This window comes from Centruroides vittatus, unplaced genomic scaffold, assembly GCF_030686945.1.
Source record: "Centruroides vittatus isolate TY-2023 unplaced genomic scaffold, ASM3068694v2 contig_2634, whole genome shotgun sequence".
Taxonomy (NCBI): Eukaryota; Metazoa; Arthropoda; class Arachnida; order Scorpiones; family Buthidae; genus Centruroides; species Centruroides vittatus.
Window position 1 is genome coordinate 816,135 of NW_027121678.1, and position 17,299 is coordinate 833,433.

The window sequence follows — 17,299 nt, forward strand, 5'->3', positions numbered from 1 at the left end:
ATAGATATATAGAAATTGCCAAAATATTTTTTTAAAGTAACGACGAAAAACGAAATTAGCATATATTTCATTTTACTACAATCGCAACATTGTTCTACTTAGGTAAGGGTGCATTGAGCTTGAATTTTACTAGAAATTATTATTTTTAATGTTTGTGAAATACAGTATTGTAAAGTATAAACTAAATGTAAACAAATTACTTCCATTAATGTATTTTTCTCCAAATAATATAAATGTTAAAGTGATGTATGAGATTAAAATTTATTAATACATTTGCATTTATAACCATGAAGAAAATGTCTTTTCATTTTTTTAATATCAATGTGTACAAATTATTTAAATGACATGAAGAATGATGAAAGCAAATGTAATTTACTTATATAATTTTTTTTCACTAGAATTAAACCTATTTAGAATTATTTATTAATAATTGTTTTTAACTATCTGGAGGCTTTTTATGACTATCAAGATATTCTCTAACTTTTCTCCATATTTCTCCTGGTTCGTCCACACGAGGTATCTAATTAAAAATAGATTTAGAAAGTCAGGTTTTTACGCATAATGTTATTAAATTACAGATTATTCTAATTTTAAAATATTTTAAATTTACTTGATCATGTATAATAAAATAGACACCATATATATAATATTTTGGTATTTTTATCTCCAAGTTCTAAGAAGTACAAATGACACCTACAGAACATCTCAATGTAATTCTTAGAACTTGAAGGATAATATGTATAGTTGGATAAAAGTCCAAATTGCACAGTAATATCCAATAAAGTGTCACAATGTGCATTTATGTCTAGTGTCTGTTTTATAGATGATCAAGTATATTTAAAAAATTAAACATTTTTCTTTACCTCATAATTTTGGCATGCATATATTCCTGCATAAACACCAATTCCAAATGAAATCTGTAAAAAGAAAATGTCAATTATAATTTTTCATACTAAATAAGATAATGATTTCATTATATGTTTCATTCTTCATTGGTTTAATATAACAGAAGTCTTCATGATTCATCTGTTCTACGTAACTCATCACCTTAGAATTATCTTAAAATTTTAAATAGAATTTTTAAATATCATATACTCATCTTACATAATATATTTGCAAATGCATCCAAAATCATAAATAAGAATATTAAAGTTATCCTAATTATAGAATATTTTTATGTCTTTATCAAATATTCACATGCAACTACCATGATAGATGGGAATTCATTTAAAAATATGTTTCTAACTGAAACAAAACTAGAATCACAATATTTACATTCTCAAATAGAATTTTAATTATTTTTTCAATATCATTTTAAGTTAGAGAGCAACTTTGAATACTGTATTTACTTGAATAATTCAATGCTAGTAAGTAGAACTCCAATCAATAGAGGTTCCAGATTATTCAAGGCATTTAAGTGAATACTATTGTATAATTCATAAAATAAATAAATAAATAAATTATTTTGTAATATGCAATATATTGTTTTTGTTACCTTTTACCATTTAACTTCAATGAGACAAACTATTCATTTTAAAACAACTAAAATATACATTTTTATTCTTAAAACTGTTGTATTATATGATTAATAAGTAATAAGATCTTAATATGATGTCAAAGCAGGTCAAACTGAAGAGGGGCTTGAGCCCAAAATGCTTCTTTGACAAAACCATGGGACAATAAGGAAACTTCTTAAACAGTGAGTGACTTCTTGTATGATTAGAACCCTTAAGAGCATCACAATATTTCTGTATATACTTAATTTATATAAATTATGTGTATTAGCTGTACAATAAATGATATGTATCGGAAAACATTTTTACGATTAGTCACAAAAATATTTTAAAAGGCTTAAAAGTGACGCCATATAAATCTTTTAGGATTAAAAATTACAAATAAATATTATCTGTTTTATCTGAGGTAGCCTCAGTCCATATTACTGGAGTTCTATTGTATTTTTTAAATTAAAATATATATCTTTTGCAAAGATTTTAAGCAGATTATAAAACATATAATTTATCATTATTTTTTAATATCTGTTGTGTAAACAAAATAACCTTTCTTTTGTCAATTTTAATATAAGAGTACAACTGTAAGCAGACACCATGAAATTCCAGCAAAGCATATTTAATCCACACGAACAGTAACTAATGGAACATAATTCAAACAGTTGTATTTTTCTATCCTACATATTAAGGAATTCAATATTTTAAGTTTTATATAGAAAACAAAAGAACAATCTCAATGTATTTCTATGTTGAACGAATAAAGCATTATTCTATTGATTATTGTAAATAAAAAGTTTATACAATGTGATCTTTAGTTCAACTGACAAAGTTCAATTCTATGATTATATGTTAAAATATGAATATAATTAGTGAACTGCTTCAGTAATCATAACAATATTAAGTTGCAGTATAATAGAATGTTGATTATCTTCAATAAACAGGGCAGGACAATTTCCAGATAACCAATCACACTTGGCATGCAAAGAATAAAAAGATAATATTTATAATTTATTTGAGATATCCTTTAAACTAGAATTAAAATGAAATAAGTCTTCTAATGCATTAAATTTCTATTAATCCTGCAATTCTACTTGTACTGTAATAAATAAGACTTAACACTAAAATTTGATAATGAAAACTGAATAGCAAACCTACAGAAGTTCACCAATAATCATTACTACATAAAAACTGTAATTTCTGTAATTTAGAATGCTCTCAAGTCAATTTAATCAATTTTTGGATAATCAACATTCTACTGTAATTAGATGTAAAACACAAGCAACAAAGCTAAAAAGAAGAAGAAGAAAAAAACACAACATTAAAGCATATACTAACTGTAACAGTAAATATACTTTTGTACACATCCAATTTTACTTTGTACAGAGAAATAAAAAATAGTTAAAAAATTCTGTATACTTCTTTTTTCTGTCTTATATGCTATTATATCAAATTTTCTGGAGTATTTGTTATTGTGATTAATAAGACCAATACATTTTTTTGATTTTTAGAACTTTTTAGGAAATGTACGACTATCCAAAAACTCTAGAGATAGTTCATTATTTTACATATCACCTAAAAAGTTAATTTCATACATAAATTTCCAATAAATTTACAATTTGAAATACACCCTATCTTTTTTAAATTAACATACAGTTAGAAATTTATTTTAAATATCTTAAATGTTTCATTGTATTATATGAAACATATTTAAGATATTTTAATACTTTAAATAAACAGGGAACATAACAGTTGAAAACAGAAGATATTCATATATTTATTCATAATTTCTATACTTTTATTCTCTAAGAATTATGAAATAATAAAGGATAAAAGATAAAATTTCAACAATATTTTCCTTCCTAGATGATTTATACAGTACAAATAAACATTTAATGTGAAAAATCAGAAAGTAAACTTAATAGTAATATTTCATTTTTATATACATCTATTTTGTTATTCATAATTGTAAAATGTTTAGTATTTGATAATATATTTAAATTTATTATGTATAATGTATAATTGAGTGATGATTAAGGAGTTCTGGAAGTGATAGTGCAACTATTATATTTATTGCATATTTATAAACACAGTCGTTCATTTGCATACCAAGTTATTAATTGAGAAATACTATTTTTCGAATTTGTCAGCATTATTGATATAGTAAGGAGATAAAGTATGAAGAGATGAAATTAGACTTTTTAATATGTCTGATTAAAATTTCAATTTTAAAATAAAGAATCAAAGTACAACAATAAAATTAAAATTAAATTTTTCTAACAATTTAAAAAATCTAGTATACCTAATAAACAATTTTTTCATATTACTTCCTAATAAAAATTAAGTTGAAAATATTTTCATTATTTAAATATTTTTATGGTGAATACATCATATCGCAGATATTTTAAAGCTAGTCAAACCGTTTTTGGAGTACAGGGGATAGTCATTTAATGTGGCTAACTAGGACCAAAAACCTGCCACTTTATAAAGCAGGGATTTATTTGGGACTTCAATTATATTAATAATAAATATTTTACATATGTGTAAATAGGGATAATAAAGATTTCTTTTACATTTTTCATTTAGTTTTGTTGTATTTAATATCAGAAATTATTTATAACTGAATTTTAGAAGGGCCTGGTTGTATTTGATCATTTTCACCGACTGCCGAGTTCTGATATACAAAAAATGAATCTAAAGTACACTGTTTCCTGTAGTTTATTTTTTCATTTAATATTGTTTTATAACAAGAATAAGTCTTTCATCCTGCACTGAAATTTTTCTGATCATTTTTAAGAAAATAATCGATAATTTCATTACACTTTGCAAATGTGTCATGTACCAATGGACAGTCTGTTTTCATTGGGAATTTTATCCAAGTCCTCAACATTGTCTTCGATTTCTTCAATTGTATGCTTATATTATATTCTAGACTGTATGAGACATGTTTCCTTTTAGGAACTCCATCATCAGGTTTGGTACACTTTGTTGGCATAATTTCGATAAGGAAATCAGAAAAACCAGTCAGAACTGAAACTGAAATGACAAATGCATGCGCAATAATGCATCTTGTGTATGGTGATACAAGTATGTATCAATGAGCATTTAGATCATGTGATGCAAGAGAAAGTTACCGTCTGCCGGGGAAAGCTCATAAGTGGGAAATTTTTTAATGGTGTTCCACAATTTTTTGACCACGTAACTAGGGAGACTTGGATAATGAATATGCGTTAAATGAGGAACCCCTGTATCTTAATGTATACAACAGTTATATACTTGTTAAATGTATGAAAAATTGTAACATTTCAAATAGTACATATAAACAAAATAAAAACCAATTTTTCTGAGATTTTTTGAAAAAATTCCACTGATATTAATTTCTCATAAATCTATCGATAAATCATGAGACTTAAATAGACCCTTTTAAATCTGAAAAATCTCTGATGTATAAGTATTCACACTTCATTTCTGGACTACTGTATGCTTGTTGAGTTATAAGGCAAGTACAAGCCTAAATCAGAATTTTCAGCTAAAACTTTGTGATTATGAATATACACCAGGCTGTGTAGCATATAAGCCAGGAGAACTTATATGCTGCAACTTAGAGTCATTCACTTTGAGGTGGATCTTGAGATTAGAGTGCATCCCATAAATATAAAGGCACAAGTTGTTATGTATATAAAAGCTAAACTAATTATCATATAACAAAACAAATTTAATTTTTAGGTAGTTACAACTTACAAATAAACATACTAAAAAATCATGTAATTATATTGTTTAACAACTTAACAATAATCACGTTTCTGGCTGTCCAAAAATATAAAGGCAGGTTCGATTTTCTAACAATAGAGGTCATACAGTACTACAGTATAACTGCCACATATTTCAAATGTTTATTTCTGTTATGTATTGAAGTAAATAAATTGTTTTTCATCATGGGATGGACAAAACCCTTAACAGATGTTCAAAAAAGCAAGATTTCAGCTTTAAGAGATGAAATTACTTAGCAAGAGCAATTGTGAAGAAAATTAATCGTGTTCCAACTGTAACTGACAATTCCATAAAGTTTGGAGACAAATACAAACAAAAGAAATCAAGAGGTTGACCTTCAAAGCTTACAAATAGAGGAAAACATTGTATTTTTAAGGAAATCAAAAGCAACCAAACATCTTTATGAAAACAAGCATAAACCAGAGCTTAATGTATCAAAGTCTACAATTGGAAGAATTGTTAGTACCTGTACATGTCAGCATCTCATCTATAAGAAAAAAAGCCTGCATCATAACTAAACTCCATCCATGAGCAAAACTGCTTGCAGTGGACACAGAAGAAAATGGGATGGACAGATACATGGAAGCGCATCATCTGGAATGATGAGAAGAAGTTTAATCTTGATGGACCAGATGGTTGGACTTGTTATTGGCATGATTTGAGGAGTGAGGAAGAAATATTTTCAAAACAGCAGCAAAGGGGAGGTTCAGTGATGGTATGAGGTGAGTTTTGTTGGTTTGGCAAGACAAATATTGCATTCCTCAGTGGCCGAATGAATGCAAATCATAATCGAGACATGCTAGAAAGTTTTCTTTTGCCCTGGGCTGATATAATTGCTGGAAATCATTTCTTTCCAACAAGATAATGTCCCTATCCAGACAGCTAAATCAACTTGTGAGTGGTTTTTAAATAATGGAGTCCTGGTTATTGATTGGACAACTTGTTCCTCAGATTTGAATTCGATGGAAAAACCTCTGGTGAATCTTAGCTAGAGCTGTACATGCTGATGGGCAGCAATATAACAGTGTAAATGAGTTAAAACATGCAATTAATATCCATTGGAAAAAAATTACAACAGTCCTTCAAAAACTTATACAATTAATGTCAGACTGTATCTACAAAGTTATAATGAAATAGGGGAAGTGTATTGGTTATTAGGTGATTATTATTAAAGATTTGTAACAATACTTTCTACTGTTTTAATGATTTTGTATTATGCCTTTATATTTTTGGGACAGTGAAAAACGTGCTTTTGATTTAAATTAATTTATTGTTAAGTTGTTTTACAATATAATTACATGATTTTTTATTATGTTTATTTGTAAATTGTGACTACCTCAAAATTAAATTGATTTAGTTATATGATAATTAGTTTAGCTTTTATTTACATAACAACTTTTGCCTATATATTTATGGGATGCACCTTAGTTATAACAAATTCCAATGTTATTTAATCATTGAAGTGATAAATACATTAAATGTAACCAGAAATTCAACATAATAATCTCAACAGATTCAAATGACCAAAACTTGAACTTTAAGCATTTTTTTGTAAATTTTTTAAAGATTGTACAAATAAATACAAATTATTTTCTAACCAACAAGAAAGTGCTAAATCATAAAAACTATTAGAATATGACAGATAGATCCAAGATTGGATCATGGTCAAAATAAAGTGCTAAAATAACTGAAGCGAATTATAGTTTTAAGATTCATGTCATATTCAGAGATACAGCCATATGGGGCAGCATTTCTCCGTACTAAAGATTTTCTGCCCCTCGCTACTACCCCACTGCTGCACTACTCAAGTTTAAAAGTAAACAGTGTAAAAAAGAATGTCATAAACAGTTATATTGTTATACAAACAGTATTAAATACTAATTGAAAAGAACAGAAAATCTAGCATAGAAACCTACATCGCCTTCACTAATCTTGAAAAAGCATATCATCAAGTTAACATATTAAAATTATTTAACATTTTACAACAGGATGGTATATATCCCTAACATATCTAACAAAAGTAATATTTACAAACATAATTTAATCTTAGACAAATATGGAAATTCTCTTACAAAGCAGAAGATAATAAACAGAGGTGTAAGGTAGGATGCTCACTATATAAGTAATTAATTCAACCTACTTGTGGATGTCAGAAATAATTGACTAATTGATGGTGTCATGCAGCTTGAGTCTCCTGATTGCTGGCAGAACCAACCTACAACCTTCTCAATCTTCCTTACACACTGGTGATTCAATCAAAAAATACACTTACGTAAAACCAGATAACCGGAGTGATTAGTATTCGGGTCGCAAACGTTTTCGTAGCCTCTTCTTCAGGCTTAGTAGTAATAAATTCGAATATAATCCTTTTTTCTAAAAGGAATATATTTGAATTTATTACTACTAAGCCTGAAGAAGAGCCTAGAAGAGGCTACGAAAACGTTTGCGACCCGAATACTAATCACTCCGGTTATCTGGTTTTACGTAAGTGTATTTTTTCCTACAACCTTCACTAATATCACTGCAGTGACCAACAACTCCCCTTACCATCATATTTTGGCCAAGTTCACGACAATCATGAACCCTTTGGTAATTTCCAAAACTAACAAAATGCCAACCACCTTCCACCATATTGAGAAAAAAGGACCACCTGTTATCTCGAAACCTAGACAGTTGTCACCTGATATGCTCCATGCAGCACACAAAGAATTTCAATTCTTAATGTCTCAGGGCATCATCTGGCCATCTAAAAGCTCCTGGGCCAGCCCACTAAATATGGTCAAGAAGACAAATGGTTAGTGGCGACCATGCAGTGACTACTGCAGTCTCAATGCCATAACCATCCGATTGCTTTCCTGTCCCTCATAGCTAGGAGTGCACTCAACTCGTCGAAAACAAAACCATCTTCTCCACACTTGATCTAATCTGTGCCTATCATCAGATATCGGTCTTCCCCAAAGACATTCCAAAAACTGCTATCACAACCCTGTTTGGCTTGTTTGAATATGTCTATATTCCTTTCAGCCTACAAAACGCTGGACATTGACCGACTGAAGCCAGCATTTCTGAATAGCGAAAATGTCAGCACATCATCAAACTCGTATAGGACAACATGTCCAGACTCCCCAGAACAATCAACTATAAACACTCCAAGTGACTCTGCACCTACCAACACAATGACGACACAATCAGGAAGAAGGGTTAGATTCAACCCAATACCTCTGACTTTGTACTTATAGTACTGGGGGTACAGTGGTAATACCTTTGGTAATAAATTCAAAAGTCGCCACCAGCAGGAACTCCGAACTTAACAGACCTGGCAACTTGACTCAAAAACCTCACTTTTGATTTGAACCTCGTTCTGTGTACAGGTGTGTCAATTCTGTGTTCAACTGGTACTATCAAATCGTAGCTCATGTAACTTAAGTAATTAAAGATTAAATTATTAAAATCTTCTGAAGCCTGGTATTATATCATTAGGTAATTATTTACAAACTAGTGCTACACAGGCCTTCTGCCTCAACACTTGGAAGGATGATTACAATAATATCATAACCATCATTTTAGAGATAGTTTCAAAATTTTAAAAAGAAATTGCTTTTAATAATTATATTTCATTTCTCTCAGACATTAGCTACTTGTCAAAATACAATTTAATCATTTAAATTTATTTTGTAGTTTAAACTACGGTTGGGGAATTTACATTTTCCCCCAACTCAGAGTCCAGAGTTGATATTTTCAGCTTACTGAAACACCAACACTGCTTCTTAGTATTTACATATATTATCCACCATTTCATCATTCACATGTAATTCATTAGGCTAATTTACTCATTAGCAATGCATTAGTGGTCTAATAATACTTAAAATATTGTAGCTAAGAAGGTTTTTACTTTATTCAAAAGACAAAAAAATTACAAAAATTTACAATATTTATCATATTGTAAAAGGCAGAAAATTTTGTTGGAAAGTAGAGCTACTAAATGAAAACCAACTATTTTTACTGCTCTTAAGCATTACTCAACCTTTTTTTTTCTAATCAATCACAAAAGAAAATTTAAACTTGGAAAGAATTAATTTTTAAATTCAAGTTCAAGATTGTTTACAATGGAAATTTTCCAGCCAATCAAAAGCATAATTTCAATTTCCAAACATTAAATGAGAGGGAAAAAAACTGTAGATAATACATCACATTTTAAATTTAAAATCTAAATTACAAACAAATGAAATCACTGACAATTTCAAAGTTTGTTAACATTGATTGCAGAGCATAGAGTCAGTTAAGGAGTCAGTGTTGACAAATCTATTGCTGACATTGACCTCCTAGCCCTGATTTAAACAGATGTTTTAGTATAGTTTACTTTCATTAATAGTATTTTGATATATTTTATTTAAAAGAAAACAATGTCCTAATATTTACATGGGGATTATTACTACTTTAATATAAACATCAGTTTAATAAAATTATTACTCTTTATGTACATTTAATTTTAATATTTTAGATTGGTTTAAAATATATATTCACTATTTTTGTTGTATTTTAAAAAATATTATTTAATTTGTGAGATGCGGTAGTGTAGCTAGAGAAGGGCAGGCTTCCCAGGTGGTACTTGTGGTCTATTCAATGAAAAGGAAAGATTTTTTGGTCAGGATAGTAGGATACAAGATGCCTGACAATTTTATTTTTCCACAAAAACACTGCTTATAACAAAATGAGAATACATTTCATGCCAAAGTAGTCACGGTGTAAAGTACTCACTGTCTTATGGTGTTTTATTTGAAAATGCAAGTACTTTTGATAGCTTATAACTATTCTCATCAGACAAGGATAGTTGTAAGCTAAATAAATTCTTCAAACCTATTAACTGGAGTCAATCTATTTTTAGAATTGCAAACATTTTCACAGCCCCTCCTGGGCTCTTGTTCAGGCTTCGTTGTATAGGCCGTTAATGTTTGAATAAACATTTGATTTGAATTTCTTTTCCGAATATTGTTTGCAATTCTAAAAATAGATTGACTCTGGTTAACAAGTTCGAAGAATTTATTTACTTATTTGACCGGTGTGTAGAGAGATTGTAGTTGTAAGCCATCAGAAGTACTTGCATTTTCAAATAAAAGGTCATTTTTAACACCATAACAGTGAGTACTTTAACCATATCATTTTCTTATTGTCAGAAATTTCCAACAATGGTAAAAACTATGTTCCTTTGAAGATGGTACTATCAACCATCATACCTATTTAAGTGCTTAGTTGTGTTTAATTAATTGCAACATTGGTAAGTGCCCTAATTTTTTCACAGATTTTTTTCCCTGTAGTTATACATCTTTTTCACTGTTTTGTCTAATTATGTTTTGAGTATGTTATGTTGTGTTTTTTTTGTAGGTGGGCAAACTGAAGGACCACTCTGAGCATCATAAATCTTCACTGGTAAGATGTGTTACTTTATAAAAATTAAATAAAAATCAGAAATGTACATCTTGTAATTATCAGATTTAAATTCAAAACTTTTGATGATTAATAAAAGTTATACAATCAAATCTGCTTAAGAGAGAACTCGAGATTGCTGCATTATACTTGTTTATCCAAAGTTACATCGTCTGCCAGAAAGCTGTTCATGATATTCAATTCTCTCCACTTTTTTATGTCCTAGGAATTCTATGTAACTTATAACAACAACTTCATTCAAATTTCAAAAATATTTTATCCAGTTTAACATGGCAAAAACATTTGCTGTTGTGAATTTCTATATTTCCTGCTGGATTTTTGGTTTATTGTAGTGTTTAATCAGATATAACCAGTTTGCATCATTGAATTTACACTTGAAAATGTTAAAATTCATCGTCATACAAATTTACATATTGGTTTCCATTCTTACATCATCAATTTTATTGTTCTATCAAAAAATTACTAATTACGGTGTATTTACCAGTCACATTACTTTCACTTATTCCCAAAAATACAGGGAAGGCATAGCTGAAAAGATGTGAACATACTTGTTCCAAAATCTCTGAATACTCTCATATGGGATTTCAGTATAAAAACAAATAATTACAGTACAGTAGTCCCAAAAACTTGTCACGTCATAAATAAAAAATAAAAAACAGTCAAACCTCGGTTTATGAACTTAATTCATTCCTACAAATTGTTCAAAAACCAACTTGTTCTCAAACTAAAACAAATTTTCCCATAAGAAACAACATAAAATGGATTAATCCGTTCCTGATCGCTCCTAATCTGTTTTTTTTTTTAAACCTTTTCAGCTGTATTTTATGCATAAAATGTCTATAAAGGCAATATAATATTACTTTATCTATATCTATACCTATATTTATTCTATATATTATATACAGGTATACCTCGTCTTACGTCGGTAACTGGGTCCAGGAGAGGTGACGTAAGTCGAATTTACTTGGAAAATGCCAATAATGAGTACTTAAAGACCGCTAAATAAGACGACAACACAGATGTTTTCATGTTTCGTTCTCTAGGATTTATGATGATTACTGATGATGATTAACATTTACTGTAAATATACATATTTTAATATGATTTTATGTGCTTTTAATGCTTTTCTAGTCATATTACGACTTCAATATTTGTGGCAGACAGATGTAAAGTCGAATAAAATGACTTAAACTTGATTTTTATTTTTCCATATACTTTTTTGACAAACGACATATAATTGGGAATGACGTAACTTGAGGTATACCTGTATATATTAAAATCAAAATGTTCTATCACTGCCAACTAAAACTGAAACTAACCCTTCACAAAGTGCTATAAATCCACTAAACTCTGACTGCTAAAATGAAATACAACTAAATCTATCAAGACTGACAAGTACTTTAGCCACACTTTCTGAAACTGTGTTTTAACTGATTTGATTTTAATTTTAATTAATTTGCAGGCAGTTGTTATAACAGGAAATAACAACTGCCTATTTGCAGGCAGTTGTTATTTCCTTTGCTAGCACCCATTTGATGGCCATTATTAATAAAGTATTTCAATATTTATTTATGAATGCTAAAATATTAACTACTAACTTAAGAACTGAAGAAAACAAGTAAATGATATTTACAGATTACCTGTAGCTTTTTAACTGTATTACCATATACAGTATAGATAACTTCTGTTGTCTTTTTTCAATACAGTTAAAATAAGTATAAGTATAAAAACAGTATAATTTAGCGGAAATTTGAAATACACAAACAATGCATCGATTATGAGAGATTGAAATTTTATATGATGATTTTTTAACATTCTTATATCGACTTACATAAAAATTTTGATTAAATTACTGGTTTGATCAATCCACAAGTGTTTGATGGCAATAGAAGCAGCAACAATTAAAAAATTAAAACAACAGAACACTTTCATGAAATCACCAAATTATCACAATACTGGATTAAAAATTCCACATCAATGTTTTAATATTTGCACCATCACCAAAGAGTTAAATATCAATTTTCTTACATAATAGTATTTTGGTATCTTGGTAACAGTATCTTACGTAACAATATTGGAAAATTACATATAGTTAGAAGTCAATGTTGTTATAATAATAATAATCTTAGCCTTTGTTATAATTGACTGGCACAAAAATAGTATTCAAAAGCTGGTTCACTGTGCACTAGGCAGAGGGATGGAAAACAATGGTGAAAATGGCACCAGACTCCAATGGGCAAGTGATGACGATGATAATTGACTCCCAATGATAGGATTGTAATTTAACTACAATACAGTAATACCCCAAGTTACATAAGTAATGGAGATCGTAGACCTTCACGTAACTTAAATTTGTAAATTGCTTAAGTGTAACTACATAATTAATAACTCAGTACTGTATTTATTATTATATGTGTACTGTACATATATTATTTATTTTTTTGTGTAAAAAAAATTGTTTACAAGAAAGAGTCCAGTATGCTTGCATACGTGCTTACAATTAGACCAAAAAGTAAAGGATTGGCAGAGCAATAAAGTACAGTGCAACAGAAAGAAAGGGAGGGAGAGAGAGAGTTTGAAACAGAATAATTCTTTGTAAAATTACATGTACTCTACTCAAAATTTTTCCCAATTTTTGAGATTTACATTTTATTTAACTGCAAATTTACATAAGTCTCATGTTATGTAACTCATGGTATTACTGTACAAACAGTAGCCTATGGCCCCAGTCATAGGTGCCAACTGCCAATCAAACAAAGATATTAATATTGTTTAATTTAACTTGTTAAATTGATTATTACAAATAATTTAGGACATGTAACTTGAGACTTAATACATATACATAAAGGTTTTTTTACTTTGCACCAAATATGAGAGTATTTTGCTTTTTGCTATAGGTGCCCAGTTTTGTCACTATGCCACTGATGACAAATCAGTTGTATAGTGACAAAGTTATTAAAATCCTCATACATCATATGTAAATAATAAGATTTACTAAAAACTGTATTATTAATTATGTGTATTATAAAAAAAAAAATTGTATTATTGCAAATTACATTACTGAATAACATGCCAGAGGATTAAAATAAAATTTGCTATTTATATTAAATTATTTTCTACATATGTTAATTTGTGTGTTAAAAAACCTTGTTATTTTTTATAAATTCATTCTTCCATCTAGGAAAATGTCTGTTCATTTTTTTAAACTCATTTAGTATATTAGACCTAATACAAGATGAAATATTTGGTAATGCAGATGTTAATATTGATTGTTCGTACCAATTAGTCATGTCACACTGTAAATTGTTCTATCTTTTTTTTGTTAAAGCAAATAAGTTTTCTCTAATTTTTCCTCCTTGTACTAAAAAGTACAACAATTATTATTTATGTAACTTAATTGTTACATTTTAATAAAATATTTCAATTTTCATTTTATTGAAAAATTTCATATAAAAATAGTTAAATATGCAAAACTTTTTAACATAAAAAAACGTATGTAAAATGAAAGAAAAAAAATATATATATACAGTGGAACCTCATACGACGAGTATTTTGCATAACAAGCAAAACAAATTGTAAAAATTTGCCTCGCTTAACGAGCAATCTTTCGCATAACGAGTAATGAGAAGAGGAAAAGTCCCAAATCATGCACATGCGGCATGCTCCATCAGTCTGTGTTTAGCACTAGTTCCGCTAGCATTTTAACACAAGTTTGGAAAAAAATGTGATCACAAGCGACACGCTTGTGATCACATTTTTTTTCCAAACTTGTGTTCATACATATTACTTATAAACATCAACAAACATAGCCCATTATATAATAAGTACGCCAAACAATATGCCAAATTCTTGGGTCATTAAATTTAATGACAGATTCCAAATTAAATTTTAGAAATGTCTGAATTAAAAATTAACTATTTATAATTGTTAAATTTAATACAAGATGGAAACATAACTGCCTACCTCTAATCAAATTAATTAATTTCTAATATTTAATTACAGCCTTTACATAACCCAAGAATTTGGCATATCATTTGGAATGTTCATCAAACATATTAGCTGTGGTTTTTTGTTTTTAGTTTCTGCAAATTGAATTCTCATTCCAGGATGGTTCATTCCACACTAGAAGAAAAGATGATGATGGTTCACGCTCCTTAACAGTGTATATTGTACAATTTTTTTTGAATAAACATTATACATAAAACATTTGAGTATTTTTTCGGCGTGGAACACATTATCCTATTTTACATTAATTTCTATGGGAAAAATTGTTTCGCTTAACGAGTGTTTCGCATTACGAGTAAGAATCTGGAACAAATTATGCTCATTAAGCTAGGTTCCACTGTATATTGTATATATATTATTATAAAACAGTTATTTTATATATAAGCTTCATTGAAGCAAATTCTTACATATTTGTTATTCTTTTCTGCATTCAGTCAATTTCAGAAAGTCAGGATTTTGCTTATCATTGTCTAATATTTGTCAATTTTTTATATAAAATGTTACCTTGAATCTAGAATACTATTTATACTTTCCAATCTATAATATTGAAATTTTCTGAATTCTCCATACCTACAAGCAATTATTTATTGTGGCATCGTCACAGTGCTGGGCTGCAATTTTTAATTTATTTCATTTAAAATATACTCTCTCCACCTCAAATTAGTACTGTAGTGTCTTGTTCCTGTACAGTACATTGTACTTTTCCTTTAACAATAGAGTCATGCTGGTCAAATATCTAACACCTTTCAGGGAAAATTTTTTATTTGAAATAACAACTTCCAGTTTGCATCGGAAGTTCATATAGTTAATCGGAGCCTCCTGCCCCTAACGTTTCCATATCTGGTCTCGTCTTTCATCTATCTAACTCCGTTCTCAAGATTAAGGAGAGAGAGAGACAGGCAACAGTGCAAATTTATAGGTCTCACAATTTTAAAATTGCAACCCAATAATATGCAATTGACTAGTTTCAACAGCTTTAAAATAGGTTAGGTTAGGCATAAGGTTTCATTTGTATCAAAAGTCAGGTTCTACCTATTGCAATTATATGCTTCCCTTTGTATTTTTTCTTTTTCTTTTTTTATAAAAATGCAAAACTGTCATATTTTCCAGCAAGATTTCCTTAATAATAATATTATATTCTTCATTTTATATGAAATTTGTAAATACTACAAGTGGCATTTAATATACAAAACAGAGATTATATATACTGACGAGCATCCACAGAAAATTTTCCAAGAGGAGGGCCAAGCTTGGAGACAAATAATTATTACTATTATTTAATTTTTTTAGTTTTCTCACTAGTTTATAAAATATATTATTGCATCAATACAAAACAACAAAGGATCCCATAGTTGAGGATGTAAGGTTACATATCTTAATCACTTTTACAACTGTAGTTTGTGTACAACTGTTACTCGATCCCCTCTGCAGATGCCAGAAGTATGTACAGATATATTCTTCACGTCAGGACCGTTTCAAATAATTCCGGAGCCCGAGGCAAACCCAAGAACCACGCCATTTTTATAAACATTACGGCTCCTTTTTAATATTTCTTCCAATCTGACATCGGAGGAAGTTACCTCTCCACTTTTTATCAGCATGGCACCATTTAACGTATATGTTTTTTTTCTTCTATTTATCTATATTATTCACTCGATATCAAGAACTGTAGGAGTTTCATTTCAACACACTTACCTATTAAAGAATATTTCAAATTATTTAAACACCGATATAAAATAATTATATTTATAATAAATTGCTTTTACGAAGGTGACGAATCTCACGTTGTTTTAATGTAAATTGGATAACCGTGAAGGTCCTTGATCACGATGTTGTTGGGATCATAACGTTGCAGTCACGCAACTGATTATAATTCATGTTTTAATTAAATATTCTTGACTAAATGTTATTATTTTATGTACGTGTAACGATTAAATGGCAATTTTTAAATCTTATTCTGGAATATTTCTTGTCAGTGCAATAAATTCAACCAGAGTAGAAACATTCCCTAACATTCGTGACAGACTGCTGTGATCTAAGTTAATTTAAAAATTGTCGTGCTTACCAATATTTTCAGCATATTAAAAAGTTTATAAATAATCTATAACTTGAAAGAACTTTATGACAAGGGCAGGAAACTTCGTTTGGCATTTTGGCTACAACAGCGACATCTGATGGCAATAAATGTTATAACAAATTTAATATTTTATGGAAAATTTAAAAAATTAATAAATTGTATCTTTTAATATATTTTTAAAAATTAAACATACTCTAGCATTTCATACTTTATTACAATAATTTATATAAAGTATTAACTATATAAAAGTAGACAAATACAGTACTCTGTTTCGGAAGTGACTCGGATTGATTTAAAAATATATAAACATTTTTCGGGACTAAAAGAACAATTATACAAGCACAATGACGTTCAATAACAAATAGTAATAATAATAATTCAATATATTATATTTTGAGACACTGTGAAGTGTTGATACTAGATACTGGACTTTTTCACATCCAGTTTATTTTCTGATGTACCGTACTTTACAGTGTATAAACCGAATGTTTCAAAT

General features: G+C 28.7%; 1 long non-coding RNA gene across 1 annotated transcript; it reads right to left on the reverse strand.

Annotated features, from left to right (window-relative positions):
* Nucleotides 1-196: 196 nt before the first annotated feature.
* Nucleotides 197-16,911, reverse strand: LOC136971612 (uncharacterized). Its single transcript, XR_010880194.1, has 3 exons — nucleotides 16,792-16,911; nucleotides 864-917; nucleotides 197-520 (listed from the first exon to the last, which is right to left on the reverse strand). It is a non-coding gene; the product is annotated as an uncharacterized lncRNA (long non-coding RNA).
* Between the last annotated feature and the right edge of the window lie 388 nt (nucleotides 16,912-17,299).